The sequence below is a fragment of the Neopelma chrysocephalum genome, unplaced genomic scaffold (assembly GCF_003984885.1).
Source record: "Neopelma chrysocephalum unplaced genomic scaffold, ASM398488v2 Primary Assembly neopelma1_75, whole genome shotgun sequence".
Lineage (NCBI taxonomy): Eukaryota > Metazoa > Chordata > Aves > Passeriformes > Pipridae > Neopelma > Neopelma chrysocephalum.
The window spans coordinates 7,163,326-7,190,311 of record NW_020897736.1 but is presented as its reverse complement, the minus strand read 5'-3'; the positions used below and the strand labels follow the sequence as shown (position 1 = coordinate 7,190,311).

Sequence of the window (26,986 nt, the reverse complement as noted above, 5' to 3'; positions counted from 1 at the left end):
GAGCCACGCTGATGCTGCGGTACCCAGCCATGGTGCCCCTTTTCCTCAGCTTCTACTTAAAAGGGGAATAAACCAAGAAAAAGGAGCTGCTTGCCTGCACCCACCAAACCCCTGCAAGCACACCCACTGCATCCAGCAAAGCACTGCCTTGTGTATGGCCTTTGCTTCCCACTGCAGTCACATCTGACCCTTATTACTTCTGCAAGGTAGAACAAGGCAGGAAAAATGGCTGTGCAGTGAGTTTCTTCATGCGCCAGGATTTATTAAGAACAATAGGGGAAATCAATCCATCTATGTAGAATACATCGCAGGCTGCAATGGGATAAAGCATTTATTCCGCTCTTGAAGGGTAGAGCTATAACTCATGGGAGTTAGTGCTCTGGAGTCCCTTCTCTTCATGTGTGCAAAGAAATGCTTTAGCCCATGGCAACCTACCAGCTATTGAATTTGTGTGGAGAATCTGCCGTCCTTCCCCTCTGCCGGCCCCTTTTTGGAAGGCGAGTCACTCATTAAAACACACCTCTGGAAAAATGAAGGGGCTGTCAGTTCGAAGGCATCTCTGCATCTCAGTTTTACTTGAAACAGAAAGGGTATAGAAATGTCTCAGTGATGTAAAAGCAACCTCCCACCGATTCTGAACGGACAGATTGTGCTTAAACCAACGTAGGATTTGCTGCAACTTTCTGCTGATGCCCAAAGACCAGGCTCTGCAATTACAGTGGAGAGGGATGGGTTGGGGTGTTGTGACAAGGCAAGATGCTGTGCAGGGAGATGTGTATTGTGCGGCTGAACACCTTCTCTGCTGACTAGATAGATGTGTGTGTATATATATAAGTACTCCCTGTGCCCAGCTCTCTACTCATGGTAGAAGGCATGCAGTGCAAAGACTGGAGCAGTAGTTAGCAGGGGCAAAAGGTGACTGGGATTTGTTATAATCTTTCTGGGTGTGAGAGAGTGTGAAGGCAGGGGGGGCAGGGTGGGTGGCATTAATAGTGAAATGGTATTTTCACTAAGCCTATTTTCACTGGGTCTAATCTATGTTGTGGGAAGAGGATCTCTTCAACAGGGCAGACCCAGCGAGCTGGTGAGCTGTTTGGAGGGGTCTGGGCAGCTGAGGAGTGTGGGCAGGGGAAGCGTGGCAATCGGGCAGACACGTCAGACGGCCTTCCTCAGCAGAGATGACTTGGTAGGTTGCGTGCTGCTGGGCAGATGGGGTTAATTCTTACACCCAAATCAAAAGGCAACTGAGGGGGGAATGTTTTATTAATGAAAGCAACCCTTTGTGAGTATTCCTCCCGAGGCACGTTCCCTCCACCCGCTGCCTTCCCCCCTGGCTGCTGTCTGGCCCCACGTCTTGCTCAGTACCTGCTCAGCTGCCACTCACCCACTGATAGGTTTCATCAAGAAATGTCTCCATATGTGTCTGAGTCTGGAACCGGGGTATGTAGGATGGGAGGAGGAGGAGGGATAGGTCCTTGGCCATGCTGTAGACAGGGGTGTGCCACAGGCATGCAGAGCTTGGGCTGTCACAAGTTGCATGTCAGCCCATCGTCTTCTGCAATGGTGTCACCTCTTGTCGGTACCAAAGAGCGAGAGAACCAATGTTTCTCTGGTAAAAGGTAAAAGAGAAGGTTGAAAGTGGGTACTTCAGTGGGCTGGGGATGAAGGGGACAGTGAAGCTGGAAATTGGGTTGGGGAGGTTGGAAGTGCCTTGCCCACTATCCATCCCCTTTCCCATCCCACTGCCCTGCTGCTTGCCAAGCAATCAGCTCAAGAGAGGAGCAACCGATTTCTGTGCACCAGAAAGCAGCCTCTCCTGGTCTTTCTTACCCTGCTGTCTCCCTATACCCACGTCCCCGGGGGCCCTGGACAGCTTGTTCTGCCAAAGGACAGGGCCGTGGGAGTAGCAAGGGCTGTGCGTGGAGATTTTTTCTGTCGCTTTGTTAAAAATAAAACAAAAGCTGGTTTATGACAATTGATTCAGGAGAAAGAGGAAGTGGAGCTCAATTCCCAGAGCACCTTTTAGCAAGGCTCTGCATGCGTGCGTGTGTGTCGTACGCGTGTCAGAACTGAGCACCCACGGAAGGCCGGGTCGGGAAACCTCACATGGAAGCGGGGAAAAGACCCCAGTGCATGGCTGCTTCCCTGAGGGAACCCCCGCAGGGCTAATGTTTGATCTGAGGCTCAGTTGTACTCCTCTGAAACCTTGGGATGTCAGGAGCTCGAAGGGAGCCTGGGATGGAAGAGGATGCTATTTGCATTTTCCTATGAATGCATCTATTTGTATAAATCTGGTGTCTCTGTGCATGCGCACACTCCCCTACGCATGCATTTGTTTGAAGAGCAACACGCTGTCCCCATGGTGTTCTCCGCTCAGGGCCAGAACTGGTTAGTCTGAAATTCAGAGTCTTCCTGGAGGAGCTGCAACTCCCCTCCCCGCTTCAAATCTAGTGATGGCTACGGACACAGGAGTCCCGAGATGGTTCACCATGCGATAGTACAGTTTCATTGTGGGGGATGAAGGCTCCCCCTTTCAAATTTGCACAGACATCAAAAGAATCTGGAAGGTTCAAACAGATCACAACGTAATCAAAATGCCAAGCCACCGTCTGCTTCTGCCTTTGGGTTGACAAGCAGGATTAGCACCCAAGGGAAGCAGGGTGTAATAGTGTTTCACGGGCACTGTGAACAGCCCAGAAGTGTGCGGAGTACAGAAAGGTTAGCCGAAGGGCAGGTCTAGCTACAGACGTACGGTTGGGGGGTGGATTTTAAAGCAAGGAGCTGTAAGTGTACAACCTCCGTGGATATTTACTTTAGCAGAAGGCAGGACTCTCCTGTATACCAGTTATGTCACACTGGAAGGAGTTTAAACTGGAGAAAGCCAGCTTGAGAGTGGAGATATGAACCAGCGTGGCGAGGAGCAGCAGCAGTTGACCTATAGTGCTGTCATTATAATGGTGTGGTTTGCCATGTAGACAACCCTGGAGCGGAGGAGCTAGCCTGCCATCCCTTATGTTTCACTGTCTAACTGAGATGTATAACACGGCCCTGCCTGCGTGCAGTTGCAATCACCCTCTGGTTCTCTGCAGAGAACTGGAGCAGATGCCGAATTTTCAACCTGCGTCATGTGCCTATCACACTATGTGAAATAGCCCTGTCATGGCTAAAGACGTGTGAAACACTTCCCAAATACTGCTTTAATGTCAGTAATTGCTGGTCCTGTCCTGAAGACAGCCTAAGATCAGGGATATGAGGGTTCCTTGGTTGGTATTTGGTGTTGCTCATTTGGAGAACTCAACAATGCTGATGTGTCCACTGCAAAGCTCCTATGGAGTGCGAAATGCAGCTGTAGCTTTGTCTGTGCTCTCTATGTAACTGTGCCTTCTCCTTTTATAACTGACCTTGTTTTAAATTTGTGTTACATTAAGGTTTAGGAAGCTCACTTCTTCTTTAATGGTATCTCTGCAGTTTTGCTTTAGGATTTATTTTGTTTTGGCCAGGAGAAAGGCAGAATTTGCTCATAACTCACTCTCAGAATGCTGGACAGGTGACATCTTGCCTTGTAGCTCTCAGACTGCTGCATCTGTCCAGGCCTTTTCTTCCAGGGCCAGTCCAGTGCCCAGGACTCACAGGACACACTGAGGCAGGGAGCTGTGCACTGACAATGGCTGCCCGTGTGGGGATAACGCCATTCCTGTCCAAGGGAAAGGCCACGGAAAGGGCACAGCCGCCTCCATGGCCACGAGCAGGGCGCAGACAATATGTGCTGCCTGGTGAAGGAGAAGCGTATCAAGACTGTTCCAGGCAGGAGGGCTGGGGAAAAAGCTGAGGAAGCGCTGCATGCCCAGCGCCTTGGCACATGAGCGGGGCCTGGGCTAAGATGGCCGCTCGCCAGCACACTCTGGCCCACCATGGCAACTCCCTCTCTCCTGGGGCCCCCCTTTCCCGGCTGCTGCTGCTCCCGGGTGCCCACCGCCTCAGGGCTGGCGGAAGGGAGCCCGCCGGGACAGGCCAGCTGCGGGCCTGAGGCAGTGTGGGCCCTGGCGGCCATTTTGCGGGAGGCGAGCGCCGCCTGTAAGATGGCCGCATGGGCATGAGGTGGGGTGCAGCGCTGCCTTGTCCTCGCCACGCTGCCTCCCTCACGCCGTCCCCTCCTTATCTTGCTAATTACCGATGAAGGCAGAACAATAACGGGAGCTGGCATGCCCCAGTTCTTTCTCTGCCACCTCCTTCCTCGGGCGGAAAATCTGCGCGCACACCTCCCCCCCCCCGCCTGCCAGCCCCTCTGTGATATTAACTGAATTAACATACTTCCTAATTTGCCCTGTGTTTTCCCTGCGCTGGCTCCCAGCCGCCTCGTCATGGCTTCTCCAACTGGTGGGGAAGAAGCGAGCACGTTCATCCCCTCCGCTTGTTTGGTTATATGCGAAAAATCCTTAATGACATCTAAAAGGGGTGGTGGGACAATAGCTCACGCGGGGTTTGGCAGGAGACGTGCGATATTTACCCTGCCAGACCATCCTCGCTGCCGCTTTGCCGAGGGATTACGACGGCCGCCGTCCCCGCGTTCCTCCATTTATTTATTTTGCCGGTGGCGGGGGGGACGCGTTGGCACGCGGCTGCTTTGTGCGCCTTGCTTCACCTATGAAAAGGACACATTAAGGTGTTGCCATAAACCCCCGGATGACAAAGAAAGCGCCTTTCTCTTCGGCTCGTAGGCAACAATGACAGAAGCCTTTAAAACCATGATTTTTCCCCCCCCCAACGATTGCAGAAGGCTTCCCCCTAAAAGGAACTTAAATACATATCATTAATTCTAAAGCGCTGAGCTCCTGCTAACTATGCCATGTTTTTTGTTTCTGATAGTATTTGTCCGTTGCAGAGAGCAAGCCAAGGATGCGGAGCCTCCCCCACCCTCCTCCCTTTGTTTAAGTGACAAAATGTTTCTATGTTCTTGTTTAGAAAATAAACCTTTGTGGGTTTTTCAGCTTTTAGTTTTATTTTTTTTCCATTTATCGTGGTGTGAAATCCAAACTCCCCTTCTTCCCATATCTTGGGAATCCATGTTCCTCATGATCAATTTTCCCTCCTTTATCTAAAAATACAACATTATTTTATAGCATTACTCTGAAAACGCAGCAGTAATATTTTGAATTTGGGTATTTGGAGCTTCAGGATATTGCAATATTTTTTTTTACAAGCGATGAATGAAATGCAATGATTTAAGTGTGTAATGCACAATACAGATGCCATGCATTGTAAATACATTTCAGGGGCATAAAATCCAACACAGAGAGCCAGTGTTCCACAAAAGCCGGGAGTCCAAAAATAACTGTAAAAACGAATTGTCTGTCGGGACGAATCTCTCAGATCCGAGCCCATATTTGCAGGGTTACAATATACAACTGGCTTACTTATTGGCATAAATATCTCATTTTAAAATGCCAATGATAAACTGAAAAAGAGGTGAAGGAGATATTTGACTGATTACCGGATGCCATGGATTCCCTGCGTTTAATTTCATACTTACATGCTATTTACTTATCCCATGTTTATGGGTATGCGCTTTAGCTTCATATAAATCTCTCCTGTCTGCCTGTCTCGCTGTGTTCTTTTCTCTTCTGCCATCCCATCTGCTTCTCATGGTCCTTCTCCTGAAACCACATCACAGGATCTGATGGGGATAATGGGAATCCGCCTCTGGTCTCTATCATAAACATGCCAACGTGGGCTATTGTGTCAGGAGCCGGCGGTCACCAGATGGTGCTTGGTTGCCCAGGGTCTGTGTCGCTGGGTTTGGTCTCTTGATAAACCAACAGCTTCTTTAGCATTGTGTTTTCCCCCAAGATCTACCTACCCTGGCTGAGGAAGTTGTAAGGACCTTGGGTAATGCACCCCAAAGGATGAAATCCTTCTGGGTGCGTTGAGCGCTTTGCAGCCTCAGCCATGCAGCTGTGAGCTGCCCTTGCAGAGCTGAGGTTTGTTAATCCCTGTGCTCAGCTGCGTTCACCCTGTCTGCATTCCTGGGAAGGAAAACGAGTGTGGTAGTTTAGGACTGAATGCTGTCTCCATGCGAAAAGTGGTCCATGTCAGGTTGAGCAGACATCTTGCTATCTTTATGTATTGGTCTTGGGAAGACAGGGCAGGGATATCTCTGTGGTGCAGACAAAATCAAGCCATCTCCTCTTGCCTAGGCTCCCAGACAACCCTTGAGTGTCTGCAAAAGGACTGGCTTGTGCATGTATCATTGAGATATGGAGATGTTACAGACAGGGACTGAGTTATGGGGCTTTCCCTGTGAAAAAATGTCCTCCAGCTAGGAGAGACCCAGGGACAAATCCTGCTCTTCATTCGGTGCCTGTATGTCTTCAGGAGGTCCTGGACATTGTTGTGCATGTGAGCTGCAGAGGGGGGATTAATGCAGAAATAAAGATGGAAGATAAAAACAGTGAGAGCGATGGCTCTTCCCGAATGCAGACAGATGGAGAGAGCCTGGCATAATTACATTTAGCAAAGGGCCGCCATGAATGAAACCAATTAAAGGAGAAGCAATGCTCGTATGAGAGAGCGAGGGAGAGAGGAAAGCAGCCACCTCTTCTTGGGCATCCACCTTCCATGGGGGGTGAGTCCTGCACAGTCCCCAAGTCATGGGTGAGCTTGTACATGCACCTGCCTCCTGGCTTAGGGGGACTTTGCTTATCTGCCAGGGCAAAAAAGGAAGGAAATAGGAAACATCGGATGCTGGCAGGGCCGGCGCAGAGCTGGCTTGCAGCCAACCCCAGCCTCACCATCTCCATTGTCTCATGGCTTTAATGCATGCCTAGAAATCCAGTATTTAGGATTCAGGTTACCGTTGTAAAGCAGAAAGGTCGTGATCAGCGCTGCTTGGCGTGGATTCCTCCGGCAGCTCTTTTGCCTGCGTGCCCCATGTTGGGATGGTGTTGGCAGAAGGCCTGGGGCTGGGAGGCTGCAAGGAGCACGTCTTTTCTGTCTCTGGCATGGTGTGCACCTTGCAAGGGATGCTGCTGGCTTTGGGATTAAGGGAGGGCGGCAGGAGGTGTCCAGAAAGCCGCACAAAGGAAAGGTTTGCATTTCCTGGGCGGCCAAAGCTGAGCATGTCTTGCTGACAAGCTTGGCATAAAATCTAGCAAGGCAGGATCAATGTGTCTCTTCCTTTGGCTCTCACTTGGTGGGAGCTTCACGAGTAGCTGCTGCTCGTGGCCAAGGCTAGGAGAGGCTTTTGGGACTGTTCCTCCTGATTTCATTTGTAGTCCTAGAAATGGCTGTTTTCCAGCTTGCTTTCCTTCTTCTACTATTCTGCTCTCAAGGGGAGGTGCCTTTTGGGTAGAAGAGCAGCTGGCAAGGCTGGACTAGAATAATTCACAGGGGTTTTAGTACAAAGCTTGGGATTTGGGGTGTCTGTAGCAAACCCACAGCAAGTGCAATCAAGGACTGTTTAAAAGTCTCAGTTCTCACTTAAAAGTAATAGAATTATGCTAACAAGAAATGTATTTAGGGACATTGCAAGGAAAACTCTGGAAACAAGTCAAAGACCTTGTAGGGCTCAGGCATTACCAGTCTGAAAAGAAATCCCTCCATATACTTGGCTTTTTTGGAACGAGGCTTAACAATTTTGGGGATTGAGACTCAAAGCTCAAGGCTGACAGTCCAGGATGCTTCATAACACTGAACAGGGAGTGGAAGAGAGTCTGACAATTGAAAAATGTCATGGATCACACTGGGTTGGATAGTGGCTGGCTTGGGTCTCAGGAGAGATCCCAGCCACTGTTGTATGGCCCAGGGCACAGAGAAACTTGGACACAGAGGTCTGTGGTCTGGAAGGTCATAACTGATGTTGTTGGTCCCTGGCACCCTATTCTGTAAGAGACCAAGTGAGGGATGCACATCTGTGTATATGCTTCTGGAGGCAGTGGGGACAAAGCTGTGCAGACGCTGCTGTGCCTGTGGACATGTATGGCTCTGTCTCATTCTGGGAACAGCTTGAAAAACAGTATTTGACTTCCACACAGCCAGTACTCAGAATAAAAATGCCTTTTAAAATTTATTTGGTCCTTGCTTTAACTGAGAGGTCACGTACTGTGTGCAGCACTGTGGAAGACTGCTTAAGAGCCAGAGGAGGAGATGCTGTCTCTGTGGCGTCCTCATGGGACCGTGCAGGATCTCCCCAGGCTGCAGCAGACATGTCCCACGTTGCCACTTGGACCAGTGTCTCAAGGGAATGTGCTCCTTCAGTCCATTTGTGATACATTTCATAGGCATAGCCCTGGTCCCAGTGGCCGCTTGTCTGAATGTGCTATTACCAGTGTGAGTTTAAATGTCTTATGCAGAAGTACTGGAGCTCTCTGAAATGAAAGGCAAACTGCATGCGTGAGTCTGGACTTGTACAAGCATTTCAAGCAGTTGTGGTCCTGCACCATCCCCAAGCTGGGCTTCCTCATGGCCTGGCACTGAGAAGCAGAGTAGAAATGGAAGGCTCATGAGTGGGTGTAAGCCTGGGACCCATCTGACTCATTTTGCTTGCCATCAGGTGGATGGGTGATGTGTCAGAGCAAGCTGAGAGCTTAGGGAGGAAATAAGTAGTTCACGTAGATAAGTGCTGGCTGGGGAGCCCATCAGGGGCCTGTTCCCTTGCAAAGGGAAGATCTTTCCTGCAGCTCATTGCATTTCTGTAGGCTCTGACTGACTTCTTCCTCCTTGCCTCTTTCCCATCCCCAAGTGCCAGAGGTTAAAGGAGTGCCTGCTATTGCTGCAAGTGCTTGAGGATGTGGTAGGAAATGGCTGGTCTTTGCTACCTAATCAGCAGCATGACTGAGTGCTGGGAAACAAAGGCTTCGGTTTCTACATTCTCTTCATCCTTCTTCTCTTCCCTCCTAAGCCCTAGAAGAAGCTGCTCTACTGATACCACAGGATGTTTCCATAGATTCCTCTGAGAGTGCATGGATGTGGAGGGGACTGTCTTGCTGTGTGCACTGGGATGAGGATGGCGATGATGTGCTTTATTCCAGCCTTGGATCAGGCGCTCCTAGGGGAGGCATGACTGGAGGAACATCTCCTCAGCTCAGGCTATTCCCAGTTGCAGCTGTCTTGAAGCCCTGCAGAGTGCCCTTGTGCCTCCTTTGGGGAAGAGCTGCCTGTGTTGATCCATTTGAACATGGAACAAGCAGAAACAGCCACAGATGCCTGCTGTAAGCTTTGTTTGCTCCATGCTCCAAAGGCAGCACCTGACCACCAGGGTCAGCTTGGGATTGCTGGCACCAGTGCTCAGCAGGGCCAGTGCACTTGGCTGAGGGGCTGGGAGCTGCAAGGACTCTGCTGAGGAGGGATCCTCTGCATCATGGGGAACGTTCACATTTGTGTCCTCTGATCAGACCCACTCAGTAAGAGTCATAGTGGCAGACAGGGACACAGGGTGTTTGAACTGCGTGCTGTGCTCCTGAGGGACTTGCTTTATGGCTGTGCAGAATTAGTCTGTGTTTTCTAGGCCACCTTTGAAAATGGCTGAAAATTTGCTTTCCATAGCCTAAAAACTGAGCTCTGTGTTTGGCTCCTTAAATGAAAGGCAGGGACTAGAAATCTCCTGTGACCCGAGACCGCAGACAAGCTATGAATGGCTCAGTGAGGGTGGAAATGGGCTTTGCAATTTGCTTTGAACACAGTGAAGTTTTGCTGCTGTTGTTCCCCCAGTTTGGGCACAAGAGCCATGTTGAGGAGCATCCCAGCTCCTCTCTGCTGCCTGAAGTTGCTAGGGCATAAACATGTCCTTTGACAGGGCTTTCTGGTTTGGGAAGGTCTGGACTGGACTGGCACCTCTTTGGTGCTGTGCCTTCGTGGCTGTGCTTGGAAAGGGTGTGTGGGCACAAGGTGACCAAGCCCAGAGAGAAGGGACGTCTCTGGTGACGACCACTCATGTTGCCATGCAGCCCTGAGGAGCGGGAGGCTGTGTGTCAGCCCGATGGAAGCTCTCTGCAGGTCCTCCTGCCTGAGGAGCTGGCAGTGACACATTTCTGACACAAACTGAGAGGAGATGCCGGCGTGAGATCCCGGTCATGTCATCTGGGATCAGGTACCAAACCCAGCCATGGCTGCAAGCAGTGAAGGAAGCAGCTGCCCCAAGCGATGGTGAACATGATCCAGAGCTAATCCCGAGGTGTCTGCTCCCTGTGTGTGCCTGTGGCGAGGTGCTATCCTCAAGGTCCCCCAGCCCCACACCGTAACTGCTCCCAGGGCTCTGGCTCTCTGCATAGGGATGCTGTGGATGCCAGAGGGATGCTGTGCATGCCAGAGGGATGCCGGTTGAGGATGTGACGGGTTCTCACTGGGCTCGCATTAGATGACGGGTGCTGGCTCCACAGGGTGCAGGCACAAACATCTCAGGGGGATTTGCTTTCCTGCAGAGCCTACTGCTCTCACAGGAAGATGGAAGAATTCTGGTCCTAAAGGGATGAATGCTGCCTGCACTTTGAAGGCAGACATCCCAGGAACCATAGGGAAAAAAAGACACCTACTGATTTTTTTTCTTTTTTTTATTTCTCCCTGTTTCTGTCTACCTATCAGCCTGTCAGCCAGCTAGATGCTAATCCACAGCAGCAGCAGCACAAATAAAGCTAGACTAGAGGGATGCTAATTTATGCCTGGATTTCATGCTTTGTTTTACTTCTCCACTTTATTGGACAGTGTAGGCTTTGTGAGTGACGTAAAATGTTGCGTGTGCTCTCCCCATGGCAGGTTACTGCACATGCAGCAGGAGAAGTTCATTTCTCTGTAGCCCCTGCAGCCTTGCACATGCCTTTCTCTGCCTCCCCTGGGTCATTTTGGGGGGGTCGTTCCTGATAAACCTCCATCAGATAAGGACTCGCTCTAAGTTTTGTTGCCCTGTATGTGAAACCCAGGGATGTGTTTTCAGTCTCATTGTGTCTTCTCTGATGGTGCCAGCATTTATGCATCTAAACTGTAATTTTTTACGCTCTTGCTGGGTAACCAGACTACAGCCTCTGCAATTTGCATGAATAAATGTCATGTAAAATCATCCGTTCATGGGTAGTGGCCAGCTGAAAAGTTATGTTGGGAGGCAATCTGTTCTGAGTGATCTGTTTAATGAGATATTGAGATTTACGCCTCTCAATGTCTGAGGGGAAAAGCATGTGTAGATTTAAGGTCACAGCCCTGAGGTGACCTTACCTGTGTGGTGCAGGTAGGTGAGGAGTTTTAATACTTGTTGCTTATGAAACTCAGATTGTTAAACAGTTTCATAATCTCTGGTGAGCAAAAGCCTTTGAAATGCACTGTCTTAGAATAAAGGAAAATTTAAAGAGTTGTCAAATAGGTTTTAATAACAGAGGGTCTTGCAGGGTTTCTTGCAAGGGTCTTGTATGGGATCCACATAAGGACTGTAAGGATGTGGGAAAGGAAAGATCAGCTGTCAGAGGCAGGGAATGGATGTGTTGAAGGATTGATGAGGTCTTATTAGAGGCCAAGGGGAAGAGATGCCCACATACCTTTGAGTTTTTGTGCTTACCAGGCTGGTACTGACTCTTCCCTGCAGCCAAAGCTCCATGAGCAGAGCAGCAAATCACTGGTGAAGGAGAGAACAGCCAAGATAGAGCTAAAGGGGGCTTTGAAATGGCCACATTGGCAGGGATCTATGAATTCCTTTACTTTTTCAATCAATTTTTCCACAACTCCTGCTGACCTCTGGCAGAGCAAGTTGGGGGGAAGAGCCCAGACGTGGGTCTTGTACCGAGGTGTGTCCTCAGCTTCACCAAGTTAAATCCTAAGTGATGATTTAATTGCATTCAGTAAAAGCTGCCCAAATTTACAGCATGGAAATGAGAGCAGAATCGCAAGTGTCCTTGTTTCCCTTTACCATCAAATAGCTTTTCTCAGCCTTGACTCCTGCAAGCTGATCTCTGTAGGGTTTTATTTCATTCGCTGTCTTCATTGCCCTATTAAAACAACAGCTCTGTCCCCGAGTCCCTGCGTGTCACTGTGTGTCGAGTGCTTATCCCTGTGTATTGGGGCACAGGAATGTGGCAATAAAACCGCTCACAACCACTTGTTTGGATAAAAAGCACAGATTTGCTTACTTGGCAGTAGTTTCCCTTTTTAAAAGCAGAAATGTTTGCACAGGTGACTTGTTTTGTTGCAGTGGTTGTGGGAAAGAAATGTTTTGCCTCATGCATGTTCTCGAGTTTCTGTGTGACATTTTGCCCTGCCTTGTTTATAGCAATGCCCAGGAATCTCTTAGCTTTCCTCTTATGGAAAGCAAACAAAGGTCTAGGGGGTGGATCTGGCTGCAGGAGCAATGTCGGAGGAGCTGGGCTAGCTCTGCCCACCGAAGCAGGGCTCATGTGGGTTTGCATCACAGCTTTTCTTTTCTCTGACTAAGCTGATGGACAGGAATAGTTTTGTACTCCTAAGGTGCATCTGTTTGTGTAGGAGGATGTGGGATTGTGGCATTTGTCTTTGCAGCTTTCTCTGGGCTCCTCAATCAGGCTATCTTTGGGCTGATATCTGCTCAGATGGGGGGGAACCTCTCGGCAGCATCACATCTTGCATGGCGCAGGTCCTCACGTGCAAACGCCGCAGGTTTACGGAGGTATCTGGCTTTGTGCAGGTCTCAGAGCCAGCCTCTTTGAGGTCTCTTTGTTTTGTCTCCCTCTGGGTATCTTGTGCGGATGCATTTGCATATATGGAAAACGTTGTCATCATCTTCTCCCCCTCCCCAGCTCCCGTTCCCTTTGCCCTGCTGGCTCATGGGCATTTCCAGATGAACAGATCTGCCAAGGCCAGCCAAGCGCGGTGGGCTGGGGGCTCGCACTCCCCGTCTGTACCTTCGCAATTTCCTTCCCCAGGCGTGGCTGGGGGGTGGTCAGGGCATTGGGGCATTTTTTTTCCTATTTTTTTTTCTCCTGGTATTTAATAACTCGCAATAGGCAGACAGTGGGGTCCTGAAGGTAGTTTGGTCCATCCCCTGAGCCCCCAGCCCCGACACCCTGCTGCTCCCTCCCTTTCTTCTCACACTGTATCATGTCTGGCAGCAGCACCAAAGAGAGCAGTCCAAACCATGCAGTGAGGTTGCTCGCTTGCTCTAAATCCATGAGGCCAGGTTTATACACTTTTTGTTCCTGCCTGGAAAGCCTTGGAGTGGTTATACCAATAAATCCCTTGCTCCTCCATGAAGATGTCCTTCCCAGGACATTTTAAGTCCCTAATCCTCTCCAAGACATCTCTGGCTCTATCTTCTCTTCTCTAACCTGTACTTGCCCCCCTGCTGCCAAAGGCTTGAATGCCCTGAGGCTTCATCCCTCCAGTCTGCCGTCTCTCCATGCACCTCTATGCAGCCCTGCTCCTGCTCCCGCTCCACTGTCCCGACTTCCCGCTGCCCGCCGCGCACTGGGGACAAGCTGGGCCATTGGAGCGGCCAGGGGCGGAAGAAGGGGGTGGAGGAGAGACGGGGCAGCTGCGAGGCTTGTGTTAGTAAACACTTCCTTGGGTTCACATTTTAATTCCTTACCCCCCTTCCACATCTTCTCCCCCATCCTTTCCCTTTTCTATATGCTCACACAATGAGACCATTGTCAAGGGGTGATTTGAATGAGGGGTCTCCGGGCATGTTCCCAGCATTGTCAAACAGAGTGGGAAAAAAACCACAACTCCAGCCTAGCCAGGAGGACCAGACCAGACTGAGACAGATGCCTAAATTAGTGACAAAGCCTTTTGAATGTCCCCCCTAGACAAGGGTTGCCTTGTGCATGCGTGCGTGTGTGTGTGCATGCTCGTGGGTGTGTATTTGTGGCTGGGTGGCAGCTTGCATGTCTCCCCATGTTAATTAGTTTTGCATGCATGTCTGATAAGGTGCCAATGAATATATTTGTACTCCTTCCATTGGCGAAAGCTGTCTCAGCGGCGGGGGAGATGCAGGGTGGTGGGGGTGTGCTCAGTGCAGCCTGGCAGCCCGGGGTAATTGAGCTGTGTGGAGCTGGGAGAAGAAGGGGTGAGGGTTGCATCAGCAGAGCTGGGCTTCCCAGCAATGAGATCTGCTGCTTTCCTTGCAAATCATGGAGAGTTTAAAAGAGAACTGAGCCTTTTTTTGGTTCACTAGCTCTTTCTCTTCATCCTGCCTGATTGTCTGGCTGAGGGTCTGTAGGCTCTTTCTTCTCCTCTGCCCTGGGTGTCTGTCTCTCAAGTCCCTTAAAAGATGTTTATTTCCAATGGATTTATATCCATCTTTGTATACACACATACACATGCGATCCCTCACACAAAGCCACAGCAACAAAACCCTTGCCTGCTTCTCCAGAAAGGGAGTCAAATCTGCTACCAGTTACAAAATATGGGAGGGAAGTGAAGCGTGTGGGTGCCAGGGGTGGAGCAGTGGAAACAGGCAAATGGAAATGCAGAACAGGAGTTGGAGAGACAGAGATAACGTGTGCTATAAAGGATTTATCAACATTTGCTCAGGATAGAGTTATTAATTACCAATGCAGAGAAAAGTCTTTCTACATCCCCAGCGTATGGACCAGCACATAATGTCATTCCTAGAGTCTGTTATCATCCATCCATCCATCCATCCATCCATCTGCATTCTGTAGGTTCACACAAGAATTCATTGTATGCGTAGGGATGTAAACACCAGTTCACATCTAATTAATTTCCTTTCTAAATTAATTTTGCATCCTTTCCCTTAAATCAACAAGACTTAAGAGCCCACATACATTTCTTGAGCAAAATGGGAAAAAACTCATTAATAGGCCAAGATGTCTTTTCTGCCCATGGTCCTTTCTGTGTCTGAGCAGCTGCCAGATGCCAAAAGAGGGAGTTAGATGGCCCAAGGCTGCTCTGAAATCGAGGTCATTTTGGGAAGTTTTGTTGGAGCACAGCTTGCCTGCTGTGGAGTTTGGTGGCACCCAGTTTCATCTTGGCTCCTATTTGCTTTGCCTTATATTCCATGCTTGGGTCCTGGTGCAGTGAAGGGATGGAGAGCAGGGCTGGCCCTGCGGAGAGCCTGGGTGGGAGATGGCTTGGTCTGATCAGCAGAGCACAGGGTTGACTCCTTCTGATGGGATGGCTGGGGAGGAGAAGGAAGGTCCTGATGAACAAGGTAAGGTGGCCATTGGCATCAGCAGGGTTCGGGTTGGGAAGGGCTGACACCTCTTCCCCTACTGGCTCTGCAGCTGCACTGGGCTTTCCTCTGCTGCTGGGAGGGAAGCTGGGAGGTGACATGGAGACAGTGACAAAGCCACCTGTCTGGAGGAGAGCTGACAAGTCCCCAGCAGGGCAGAGTGGGCTGCAGGAGGAGCAGCTCTGCTTTGTGCTCAGAGAAGTCCAGGAACATTGTCAAGGCCAGGCTACACCTCCCCATCGACCCGCATGGGGCATCTCTGAGGGAGCCCAAAGAGTGCCCCAAAATCCTCACTGCCATTCCAGCAGTAGGTACAGTGGGCAGTTCATCACTAATGTGAAAGAAAAAGGGACTCCCATGAAACACAGGAGAACAAAGGCAATTTCATGTGACTTATCAGCAGTGCCTAATTGCGCAGGGTGAATAATGAGCAGCCGGGGAGGCAGCACTGCAGTCCCTCCGCGAGCTGCAGCCGGTGGCCATGGCTGGAAGCCCCAAGTCAGTGCCATCAGATTGTGGGCATCCTCAGACAGGTGCGTCCCCAGCACTCTTCCTCTGTGCCCGTCTCAGAGCCGTTTGGACTCCTCCATCGCAAAGTAATTGTGTGATGAATGTAAGAGGGGAACGTGCTGTTGGAAAAAGTCACTCTGCGGTTGATCGGACCTTTCATTTACGCAGAGGGTAAATGTGTCATCCGTGCCTGACCCAGATGCAAGGTGGCCTTTAATCACAAAGAAGAACCAGGCAAAGGGCTTGCAGTTCCCTCCCTGTCTGGTGCCTCGTCCCTGAGCTGAGGGACCCCTTTCAGCTGATCTCCCCCCGCTCTGCCCTCCTCTCCTGTTTGCGCATCCCTATCTCTCCTTAATTCTGCTCCCAAACTCTGGGCTGGGCTGTGGAAACCGCTTTGTCAGAGCTCCTTGCCATGTTGATCTGCCAAAGGGTTTTTTTCCCCTTTCCCCGTTGGGATGACTATTCCCACACAAGCAAAGCCTCTTAATGAATCCGTGGCAGCAAAGTAGGTAACGTGCTCGCCCTGCCAAGGCTGCTTGGCACAGCTGGAGTCACGTAATCGGGCTGGGCTGCCAGCCGGGGACAGAGCGGGAAGAGTTAAACTGAGGACAGTGCAGAGACAACTAATCCCCAACAGGAAGAGTAGCAGAGACCTCCCTGTCCTTCATCATCCTCCCCCTCCATTCATGGACTCTTCCTCCCTCTCCACCACATCCTGTTCCTCTCCCACATCCTCCCTTTACTTATTTCTTCTTCCGTCTTTCTCACCCTCCTCTTCTCCATTGCTTTCTCACTCCTCCTCCCTGATTTCCCTCCCCCCCCCCCCTCCAGCCTGGTCTTCTCTCACATGCTCCGTCATGTCTCCAGAGCTGGTTTTTGAGTGGGACTGAGGGACAGTGTATTTGGACTGCGGTGGAGGTCACAGCTATATGGGGATTGTTTAAAAGAGATTTGCCCACATCCCAGCCCATGTGACCAGCCTCAGCTGCAGGTCTCTCTTTCTTAATCTGGAGATAAGCGTGATTATCCGAGGAAGGGCTGTTCGGAGCTTTGTAACTGTGACAGGGGAGCTTTCAAGTCGCACTTTGCTGGCAGAGCAGCGTTTAAAGCCGGGGAATCAGATTCCAAGCGTGGCTTTGCATCTCTTTTCTGCTGGGAGCATGGTGCAGGGCTGGCAGTGGGGATGGGAGCTTTATTAGGACTTTGCTTATGATGCGGAAAAGGAGTTAGGGGAGGGAAACGGGGGAAAGAGGGAGGTGAAAAAATCCCAATTTGCCATTTCCCCATCAGTGGTGGCGCAGGAGAGATTGGCACTGATTCAAGGGGAGAGGCCAGCCTGAACCCTGGTGTAGAGCAATAAGGTCCATCAACCTGGGGTCTGGCTTATTTTTAGCCTGGAGTCGTGTCTCCTTGTTCTGCGCTACCACGCCTCGCTCTGTTGAATCCCTCACACAAGAGGTCTCTGGGGCCCTGTTTGGAAATGAAATGCTGTTTTAGCAGCTCCCATGGTACAGCTTCCCCGGGAGAGATGGCAGGGCCAGCTTTGCTGCCCGATAAACACATCGTGCCCCAGCACTCAAGGCAGCCAACTCCCTGTCCAGAGAAATATTTGCTGGAGATGGGCCCTTGTGGGGCATCTCTACAGCCAAGGCAGGAGTGTAGGAACATATAGCAATTGTGTAGTTTAATATCATATCAGTGTCTTGTGTTGCTGGAGGCCGAAATATTTAACATCTCCTACAAGTGACACTGTCCCCAAAGATTTCTTTGGCTGGGACAGGCATCAAAATAGGGTTTAGTGGAAATGTTCAGCTCTGGAGCAGGTGCTGGTTTGCTTCTATTTGTAGACTAGAAACTCGGAGCAGAGACTTGTAACAGCGCTTCTTTTGATGGAGATGGGTCAAGGAGAAAGAAACCTGGATGCATGCCAAGGGCGGGAATCTGGGGCAAGGTTGAATCAGGACGAAGTGCCAGTGCTTTGGACCGTCACTTGGGCAGGACTCATTGTTCTTGCTGTATCCTCCTTGGAAACGGTTCAGCTTCCAGCACAGCAGCTGAAGCCAGCCTGATCCAAAGGACACACTGAATCCCATCTGCTCCCCCCACACCACCCATTCTTAGCAGGCGGGAATTTGCAGTGAGAACACCAAACAGCCCCTTTGGCTGGGCTTGTTCGTGGAGGGGCAGTTTCTTGCCTGTGTCAGGATAGTGAGGGAAAGAGTATATCGCTCTTCTTCCTCTCCCATGAAGGCACATCTCATTTTTGCATCTTTCTGCCACGGTGGCCAGCCAGCCTTAAAGCAGCCCAGGACATGTACCTGTGCCTGAGGATTAAAATGTGTCTCTGCAGGGCAGGTAGCTCAGTTTACCTCCAGTGGTTGCAGAAGGGAAGCGTTTGCAAATGCATCATCTTGAGAGCAGGCTCTGAAACATCTCCCACGTTGCCTGCCTGTCTCTGGAGCCCCACATAGCTGCTCTGTGGGTGGAAGCTCTCTTTTCCTTGTGCCCCCATGAACTTTATTTTTTGCTGTTTTTCTTTGTATGCTGCTTAGATCAATCCTCTTCAGTGCCTACAGCTTATTCCAGGGCTTTACTGAGGATCTGGCCTACACATGTGGCCTTACTCCAGGGCATGCTCTTGAAGAAACTAGATGGACACAGCATCTTTTTAGTCTGGTAAATGTAAGACCAAACAGCCCAAATCCCAACCTGCAGCCGTGTTGCTCAGATAATGCCTGTGTCCCGGTGGAGAACGAGAGCTCCCCTTGAAATCCCACAGCCTTGGATCCGGCAGCGGGAACGTGGGCAGGAACATGTAGGTGTTGGCATGTGCAGGCAGGAACACGTGTATGCCAGGGCAAGCGTGCCCATCTCTGCAGGCACAGTCCCACGCCTGTCTCTGCACCAGCCCATCTCTGTGCACTGGCCCCATGTGAATCTGCCCCATACCTGCCTGAAGTGAGGGTTTGGGGGCACAGGGCGACTGCGAGGGCTGATGGCAAATTTACCAATGGTAAACGAGGGGAAGCACAGTAGATGGGATTAATGGAGAGATCCGTTCGAGATGCAGCAAGAGAAAGTTTCCTGATGCAACAAATAAGGAGCTAAAAAAAGGAGCAATGTGGTAGATACAGGTGTGAGATCAAAGGCTGTGACAGGGCCAAGTCGGAGGAGAGGTTAGAGCCAGGACCAGTTTCTGTTCCTGGGTGTCGGGTGATGCTGAGGAGGGTGAAGGAAAAGCACTGGCTGCTCTGAACAAAAGCAGAGGGGAGATGGAGGGAACAAAGCAGAGGTCACAGAACAACGAGCATGAATCTCAGGGATTTTGGAGGACCAACTGGGTGGCTTTCCATGCTAGTTGAAAGATGGGCTGGAGAAGGAGGCTTCCACTGAGTGAGGATGTGCAAGGTGGTCGTGGCCCATGACAGGGAGCCAGCAGAGTTCTGCAAGTTTGAGGCACAGGGTGGCTTTGGGATAAAGAAGCTGTCACAGTGACAGGGTGGGCGGTTTCCAAAAGGTGAACAGGGTTCCCAGGATAGAGAAAAGGAGCTCCACAACTGGGTTGGGAAGAGCTGAGTCATTTCTCCAAACACCATGCTAGGCCAGGTGCTGGAGTTTGAGCACAAGCTGGGCAATAACACATGCAAGGGACTGGAATGCCTGCACAGCATCTTTAAGCCATGCTGGGCCTGCAGCTCACCCTGCGGCACCAGGATTCTGTGGGGTCCAAGGGGAAGGGAAGAGCTCTGGCAGCTGCATTCGGATTCTCCTTAGACTCACCCAAGCATCCACCATCACTGCACTGGTGTCTGAGATCCAGGGCCGATTTGGGCCCTTGCTATCGTTGCTGTTGGTCAGGGCTGTTTCTTACAATGCCCTGGCACCTCAGTGTGCTAATCCAGTTTTTGTGATTGATGAAAAGCAAAAATCTTGACCAAAAAACATGTTTGCTTGCAACCTCATTGCCATAGTAACAGAGGTCCTGAGGACACCTCTGAAGTAGGTCACCATGGACCCTGTTTTGCTGCATCTCCCAGCATGGCACGGCTCCAGAAGCGGGGTGTACCCACCACAGTCCAGCCAGGCATCACCCTGGCACAGGGGTGTGCCAAATCTGCTCAGGAAAGGCCAGGCTGGAAAACTGCCCTCTGGTGACAGTGCCTAAGGGTGCCAAGGGCTGTCTTGACCTGATCACGGGAAACTTCTGTCCCTCCTGCTGCCCCCATGCCAGCTTATGGTGTCCCCCAAGTCAGGGCTCCCTTCCATCCTCCCCTCTCCCCATCCCCCACCTCTTCGCTGCCTCCCTCCCCCCTTTCCCCCAGCGCCTCTCCTCCTGCTTTGCATAATTTTCCATTTTCAGTGTCCCCTTTTCTTTTTCTCCTCTCCATATGGTGCGTCCCCCTCTCTGCCTGGCGCTGGAGCCATCCTTAACAAGCTCAGCAAAGCCCTCTCTCTCAGGGGCTGCACATGAAAGATGCTCTGTAAAAATAGAGGCTGGGACAGAGCTCCCCCTTTTTTCCCCCTTGATTTATATGGGGCTGGGATGTGGGAACGTTTCTGAGTCGCATTTTAGAGCCGCCGGGTGCTCGTGCCTGTTCTCTCCGGCCATTCAGTGCAGACCCCAAAGGCCAGCTTGTCCCCAGCCTTTGATCTGCAATGCAGAAAGAGTGGCTGGGGCAAGTTTGTGCCTCTCATCCAGCCCTTGCCCTCATTTTGGCTGGCAGGGAGAGATGCCCTGTCCTGCTGCACCAGGGAGAGGCCATGCCCTTTCCTCTCAGTGTCCGGTGGTCTTTTCCAGCTGTCTATTTTGGCTCCCTCCTACATCCCTGGCACCATGAGGACATTTGGTCTCACCAGGTCTCAGCAGGCTGGGTCATGGTGAAGCAGCGGGTCATGGGATTTGGGATACACAGCGACTCTGCACATCTAACCCACCACTGCCCCTCTCCAGCTCCACCATGGATAAGTGCCAGTGAGCACCCAGGGATGAGTGGAGGGTACCGAGGTTGAGCAAAGGGTACTGGGGCTGGTGATGTCTGCCCAGCATTTGATGGGTTAAGCTGGTCTCCAGCTAATTTCTCCCAGCGGCTCCCCTCCTCCTCCTCGTACTTCTGTATGCAGCAGGCAGGGCCTCAGCACAGGTTCCTGCACTGAGCTGTTGCCAGGGGAGTAGTTAGGCGAGTCTGAGCTATGTGGGGAAAAGGCCCGGGCTGTCAAAGTGTCTGAGATGAACCATAGCCCAGTCCCCCTGCAGCTGGGCCCAAGCATGCATCAGCCCTTGTTTGGAGCCTGGGAATGGCAAAGCCCAGGGAGGTTCAAGGGCAAACTTGCTATTCATTAGTCAGGGGTCCTTGACGTTCCCACTCTCTGTCTCCCTTCTTCTTCTTCTTCTCTTTTCTGTCCCTCTTTTGACAGATTCCTGGGTGCTTTTGGGGAAAACTCCCCTCCTCCTTCTCGCCCCAGCAAAAGCCCTCCACATAAACTTCCCCAGCAGACAAGGCAGGAGGACAATAACGTCAGGGCCACGATGCAAACGAGAACCAGCGGAGCAGCCACGTCCCCCGGGTGTCCTTTCTCCCTGGTCCTTCCTGCGCTGCCGCGGGAGAGCCGACGCATTCATTTCACTCATCTTGCCCATCGCCGATGTTTTATTATCTTGATGCTTGCAGGAAATTGTAACTTGAGATAAGGAAAATGTCAGCCGCCTTCTCCTCTCTCCTGTAGCCCAAAGCGCCGGGGAAGTTCCTCCGTAGGAAATGTAAATGCTTGCCCAGGTGCAGAGGATGAGCACGAGATGGAGGGAGCCTCGAGAGGCCGTGCGAGCATCTCCGCCAGGAGATAAAACTCGCAGCGTAGGCGTAACACGGAGCCTCCCTCCCACCCCCGCTGAACAGAATATTTCATAGCTCTTAGAAGCCGAAGCTCCCTTGTAATTATCCAAAGTAAACAGCACGTGTTATTAGTTTAAAATGATTTTTTTTCCCCCTCCCCGGGCCCCTGGAGCAGAATGGAGGTGTAATTGTGCTAAGGAGTTAGCAGGGGAGAGCACAGCTTTTGGTCACATTCAAGTTGGAGGGCTTGAGCCAGGGAGGCTGGTATGAAAGGCTGGTATTTGCATAAGCAGCGTGCATCCCTACAGAAAAAGAAAGATATCAGGGGCTTGCAAAATTCAATCAAGGCTGGGAGGGAAGAAAAAAAAAAAAGGGAGGGGGGGAAGAGAGGGGGGGGGGAAATTGACAGTGAAAAAGGTTTTTCTAAGTAACACCCTGGCGAGATTAAATTGTCCAGAAAGTTTCTCCGTGTGAGCCGGTGAAGCGGAGGCTGGGCTGAGGGCAGGGGAGGAGCGGGGTCCCTCCTTCCTGGCCTCAATAGGGGATAGGAATCTGATTAGGCAGAGTGTTCTGCATCCATTTACCATTATTTGAGGTTTTTTTTTCCCCTTCCCACCGCCCAGACTTGCTGTGGCAGGGCAGTTTGTCAGCTTATAAACCTCAGTGCTGGCTTTGTAGGGACACAAGGAGGCACAGGAGCAAGTCTTGGGGCAGAGGCTGAGCTGTAATTTCAAATATTTATGCATTGTTTGTTTTTAAAAGAGTGATAATAATTCCACATGCTAGTTTGTGGGATGTTTTCCCTGCACAGAGCACTGGGGAGGGAAGGCATCCTTGGGCTGGGATAGGGTCCTGATGGAGCCCTATCTTTGCAGACACCCACAATGCTAGGCTGAACTCTGACTGTAGAGAAAGTGCATGCAGGAGATTTAGGCTTTCCTAAAGCTTATGTCAAATAAGTTGGGTCAGACCATCCCCTCCTTCCCTCAGTTACTGAGTGCCAGAAGCTGCAAACCCACCAGGCCAGGCAGAGGGTAATTTCCAGGGCGGGTTGATGTCTGGTACCGAGGAGCAGCTTCTCTATCTGCACCATAGAGGAGTTTCTCTTTTCTTGTAGGCCACAGCAAGCTCACCCTGTGCCTGCAGAAGGCAGGGGGTTTTTCTGCCAGGTAAAGGCTTTTCAATGGTGAGCACAAGGGTTCAGCCTCCTCCTCCTCCTCTCCTGGGCTTGCAAAAGCACCCACCACCATTTGGATCTCGTCTGCCCTGACCTCAGCATCCTTACCAGCCTTGGGGGGACATTGGGGATGACTCCTGATCTCACATAGGACAAAGAAGTGCTGAGCCTTGGCTTCTTGCAGCCTGGGTCTCCCTACACGCATGCCAGCATGGGGTCTGTCCTCTCAGCACCCTAATTCTGCAGAGGCAGTCTTTGGTCCTTCCCCAAACACATGCACATGGGCTGGGTTTGGCCTCTCCCTCTCTTAAGTTTTAAGCTTGCTTCAAAGTTGTGAAAAGGAAGGGATTTTCCTTGGATTTTCATCAAGTGCTTTATGAATATTGCAATAAAGGGGTTACAGAAGATCTATTTTTAAGAGAGAGAAAAAATACCCATGAAAATTGCAGCCTGGACCCCAGAGTGTAGAGTATTTGCACAGTTCAAAGAGTTACGGTGGTTCATCCAGTCACAGCCCGGGAATGTCGTGGTGCGACCTACAGCAGATCACATGCCGGCTACTCCCAGGGCGGCTCATTAGAGAGCCACACAGAAGATTTATCTCTTAAAATGGGCTTGCAAATATTTTATAAAATTTGCAATATTTTATAAAATTACAATTTGGTGCAATAGAAAGAATAAATTAGCCAGCTGATGGTTCCTTTTGCACTCTGGATCCAAGTGTACTCAAGGGTTAGTTATGTTACTCTTTACCCCTTCCAACATAACAGTTTATAGGCAAAGCAAAGGGAGGACAGCAAAGGCATGGAACTGGTTTGGGGGCTAGGGAATATATTCTCAACATGGATAAAGTGTAAAGGAAATAGAGAAAAAAAATCAAGAAAAAGGGAGGAGAACGTGCTGCAAGGTGTAAGGTGTGTGGGGCAAAGCACGGGAGGTGCAGGGAAAGCTGAGAAGGGGACTTCTGCTGAGTGTCACAGCTTCGGCTCCAGCTCAGTGTCTTGGTATCACTTTCTCCAGCCAGGCAAGGGCGCTGAGGGCAGGGAAAGTTAACACGAAGATTAAAACATCAGAGGGCTGTGCCTTTAGTGGCTCTGACATGCAGAGTAATCCCATGCCCCAAAGCCTAGGGAGGAAGGACAAGCGGTGAGCCCTCCCCTGGCTGGCGGTGTGCGGGGCAGGCAGAGGTAGGGGGTTGAGGCGGGCACAGGGTAAGCTCGGTGTCTTGAGGATCGTGGTTTTCCTGGTTGGGAAGGGGGAAAGGTGGTCCAGAGCTGTGAGAAATGTGTGGTGAGGAGGGAAAGAGGATTGGAGTTTCACTCCATCAGTGAGACAAGTTGGTCTGTTCTCAACTGAGCGCTGCTGCACCATTTCCCTGACAGAGATCATAACCACTCCATTTTTTTTTCTTTCCTTCCTAGATCCCAGCGAGTGGAGAAGGGATTTTTCAAGCCTGTGAGTTCCTTTTTGCTGTTGGCTACCGCCTGCCCAGACTTGCCACCTGACTTCTCCGAGTTTCTCCAGGAGGGTCCCAACTGCTTCTCCATTGGCCCCAGAGAGAAGGCAGCTTTGATTCATGAGCACAGCGGGTTTCTGCATCACTTTGAATCACGCCGGTCCACCCATGGGGAGGGACCCAGGGCAACACAAGAGATCATCCCACATCACTCCTGTATGTTGCCTTCAGTGCCCTCAATACCCCTGAGCAGGACCAAAGCGCTTAGACAGAGAGACCTAAGCCAGTCACTGTAACACCTGGCGAAATACCGGGTGTGCGAAGGTTGGAGGGAGCTTTTCACTCCCAGCTTTGCTCATGGAGCAGAGCTTGACCCTTGCTGCTCTTGATCCCTCGGTCTGTGGAGCTGTGGGAGCACAGCCTTCCCAAAGGCACTGTGCTTGTGGCCCAGAGGACCGTGAGCCTGCCCAGGCCAGACAGCCCTGCTGCTGTTGTACTGCACCCTCTCTGTTCCTGTAAGAGAAACGTACTGCCTGTAATTATCTCCCATTCAAATCCCGCCCCCCCCATGCACTGTTGAAAATAAACTCTCCCTTTTGCAAAAAGTGAGCCGTGTGATTTGGTGCAATCTCAAGATGGAGGAGGCAATGGGCACAAAATAAACCCAGGCAAATCAACAGGGAAGTGGGAGCACCCAGGAGCCAAGCGGCCGGGCTGCGCCGTGCCCCGCATCAGGCACATTTCCCTGAAAGCCTGAGCGAATCCCTCGCCGCTCAATGATCTTTATTTGGTCTGAACCCCGTCTGGGAAGTAACCGCTAAACCCAATGCAAACAGACCCCCGTGAAAGAATATAATGAATATGTCTCTCAAATGATTTGGAGCCCTTCTGCCTGCAGAGCAGGGTTCCCCATTGTGCCCCGCTCCCGGCGTGCTCGGGGCAGGCTGCGCGAGGTGGCCGCTTTCCCAGCTGAAATCCGAAAAAAGCAAACAATGGGTCAAGGCCGGCATTGTGCAAGCCCAGGCAGGCAGAAGGAGCGCAGCCCGGCATGGCCAAGTTCAAGGCTGGGCAGGGGGCCGGGCGTGCGGGGATGCTAATGGGGGCTGCGCGGGGGCCGTGGAGCAGGGGGGTCAGGGGGTCTGCGTGCCGTTATCCTGTGCAGCCACGAGAACCCAAAAACCACTTCACACAGCGGCAAAGGGATGTGATGGCCCAGGGCAGTGAGGGGTGCTGGGGGCACTGGTGGCACTGGGAAATTTGGGGTTGCTGGGGGGTTGCTGGTACTTAGGGAGCTGGTATTGCTGTGGGGGGTTGGTGTGAGTTGCACTGGGGATGTACTGGTGTTATCGAGGTGGTGCAGGGGTATCTGGTGTTGCTAATGGGTATGACGGGGAACTGGTGCTGGGGGGGCTGCAAATGGAGATGATGGCACAATACGGGGCCCTGCTAGTGCAGTGTGCATCCTGGGGGTGATCTGGGTTTGGGAGCCTCGCAGAGGACACTGCCTCTTTGGGTCTGCCCAGCGCTCCAGGCCCGAGCAGAGACCCCCCCCACACTCCCTCGTCTCCCCGGCGCTCCCCCCTCCCCGGATGAAGTGTGCGGAGACAGGCGGAGCGGCCCGTGGAAAAACACCATGGAGGGCCCGCACAAAGGGGGTTTTATTCAAATTTGTTTAGAGTTTAGCGGATTTGCATGAAAAATGTGTGAGAAAAGCCGGCTCCAATGACCTCATCCCCAGCTGCCATTAATGTTCAATTAAGTGCTGAATAGTAGCAAAGGGGGGACCGGCCGGGACGTGCAGAGAATCCAGGCTCGGGCGCAGACTGTGAGAACCGGGTGGCCCCCCCGACCGTCTGGCCCCGGCCAGCCCCGACGGGGTCCCCCGCCGCCGCCCCCCTCCGCACCGGGAGCTGCGCTGAGCCTGTCGGGTCTCAGCCCGTCTGGGTTATTCCCCGGATTACTCGTATCCTGAAGCAGAGTGCCCCCCCGGCAAAGGTGGATGTTTTGGGGGGGTAATGCCCGCTCACTGCGCCGCCGGGGCTGTTGTCACTCACCCCGCAGCCCGCCTCGCCCGGCCCAGAGCCGCTCTCTGCCTGGCAGACGGTGTCAAAGCCCAAGTTCAAGTCCACGCCGAGGGGCTCTGCCCCGGGATTCCCAGCTCCTTTCCATCCTCCGCCTTTTGTTCGCCTCTGACAATTGCTCTTTATTTCTTACACACCCCCAGCCTCCCCCCAGCGCCCCCCTCCCTACCCGCACTTGGCACCGTTTAGCTGTCTGCCTGCAAACTTAACAACCCCGGTTCTTGGTATAAGCACTCAAATTATCCCTCTTTCTACATATAAACACGGCCCGGGGTGTGCGGCTCTCCCCGGCCGCGGGGTCCCCCCGGCGCAGCCCGGCTACCCCGCACCGACCCCGGCCCCGGCCGGAGGAAGTTTCTGCTGCGGGACACGGCAGGAGAAAACGAGCCGGATCCAGAACCCCCCGCTCTGCGGGGCTCCCCCGGGCCAGCGCTCAGGTAAGGAAACACACATCCCCCATTTGCTTTTGGGGGGCTGCCTCTGCTGCGGGGCGTGATGACACAGCAGGTTTAGGGGAAAGATGGGGGGGTCTCTCTTCAGGGGTTCCCGCATACTCCAGCAAAACCAGCCCTGCCTCGGGCACGCTGATGCAGAGCCCCGAGCCGGCCTCCCCCGCGGTGCGGATCCCCCCTAGCCGGGGTGCGAGGGGGACACTGGCTGGTGGGGGCAGCCCGAAAGCCAGGGGAGGGGACCTTCCCAAACCTGCCTCTGCCCCGGCCTGCCCTCTCTCCGCCCCCCTCGCGAGGGGAACACCCACACGGGGAGCGGGCTGGGGGGCACCCCAGCGGG

At 52.0% G+C, this 26,986-nt stretch overlaps 1 long non-coding RNA gene across 4 annotated transcripts in view; it reads left to right on the top strand.

Moving 5' to 3' along the window:
• Positions 1-24,721, top strand: part of LOC113969983 — a 43,750-nt gene extending 19,029 nt beyond the window's left edge. For 3 of the 4 annotated variants that reach the window (XR_003534986.1, XR_003534985.1, XR_003534988.1), the window contains one exon: positions 24,082-24,715. This is a non-coding gene — a long non-coding RNA (uncharacterized LOC113969983). Of the gene's footprint in view, positions 1-24,081 lie in introns of all 4 variants that reach the window. The other variant, XR_003534987.1, reaches the window with a different exon arrangement.
• Positions 24,722-26,986: the final 2,265 nt, after the last annotated feature.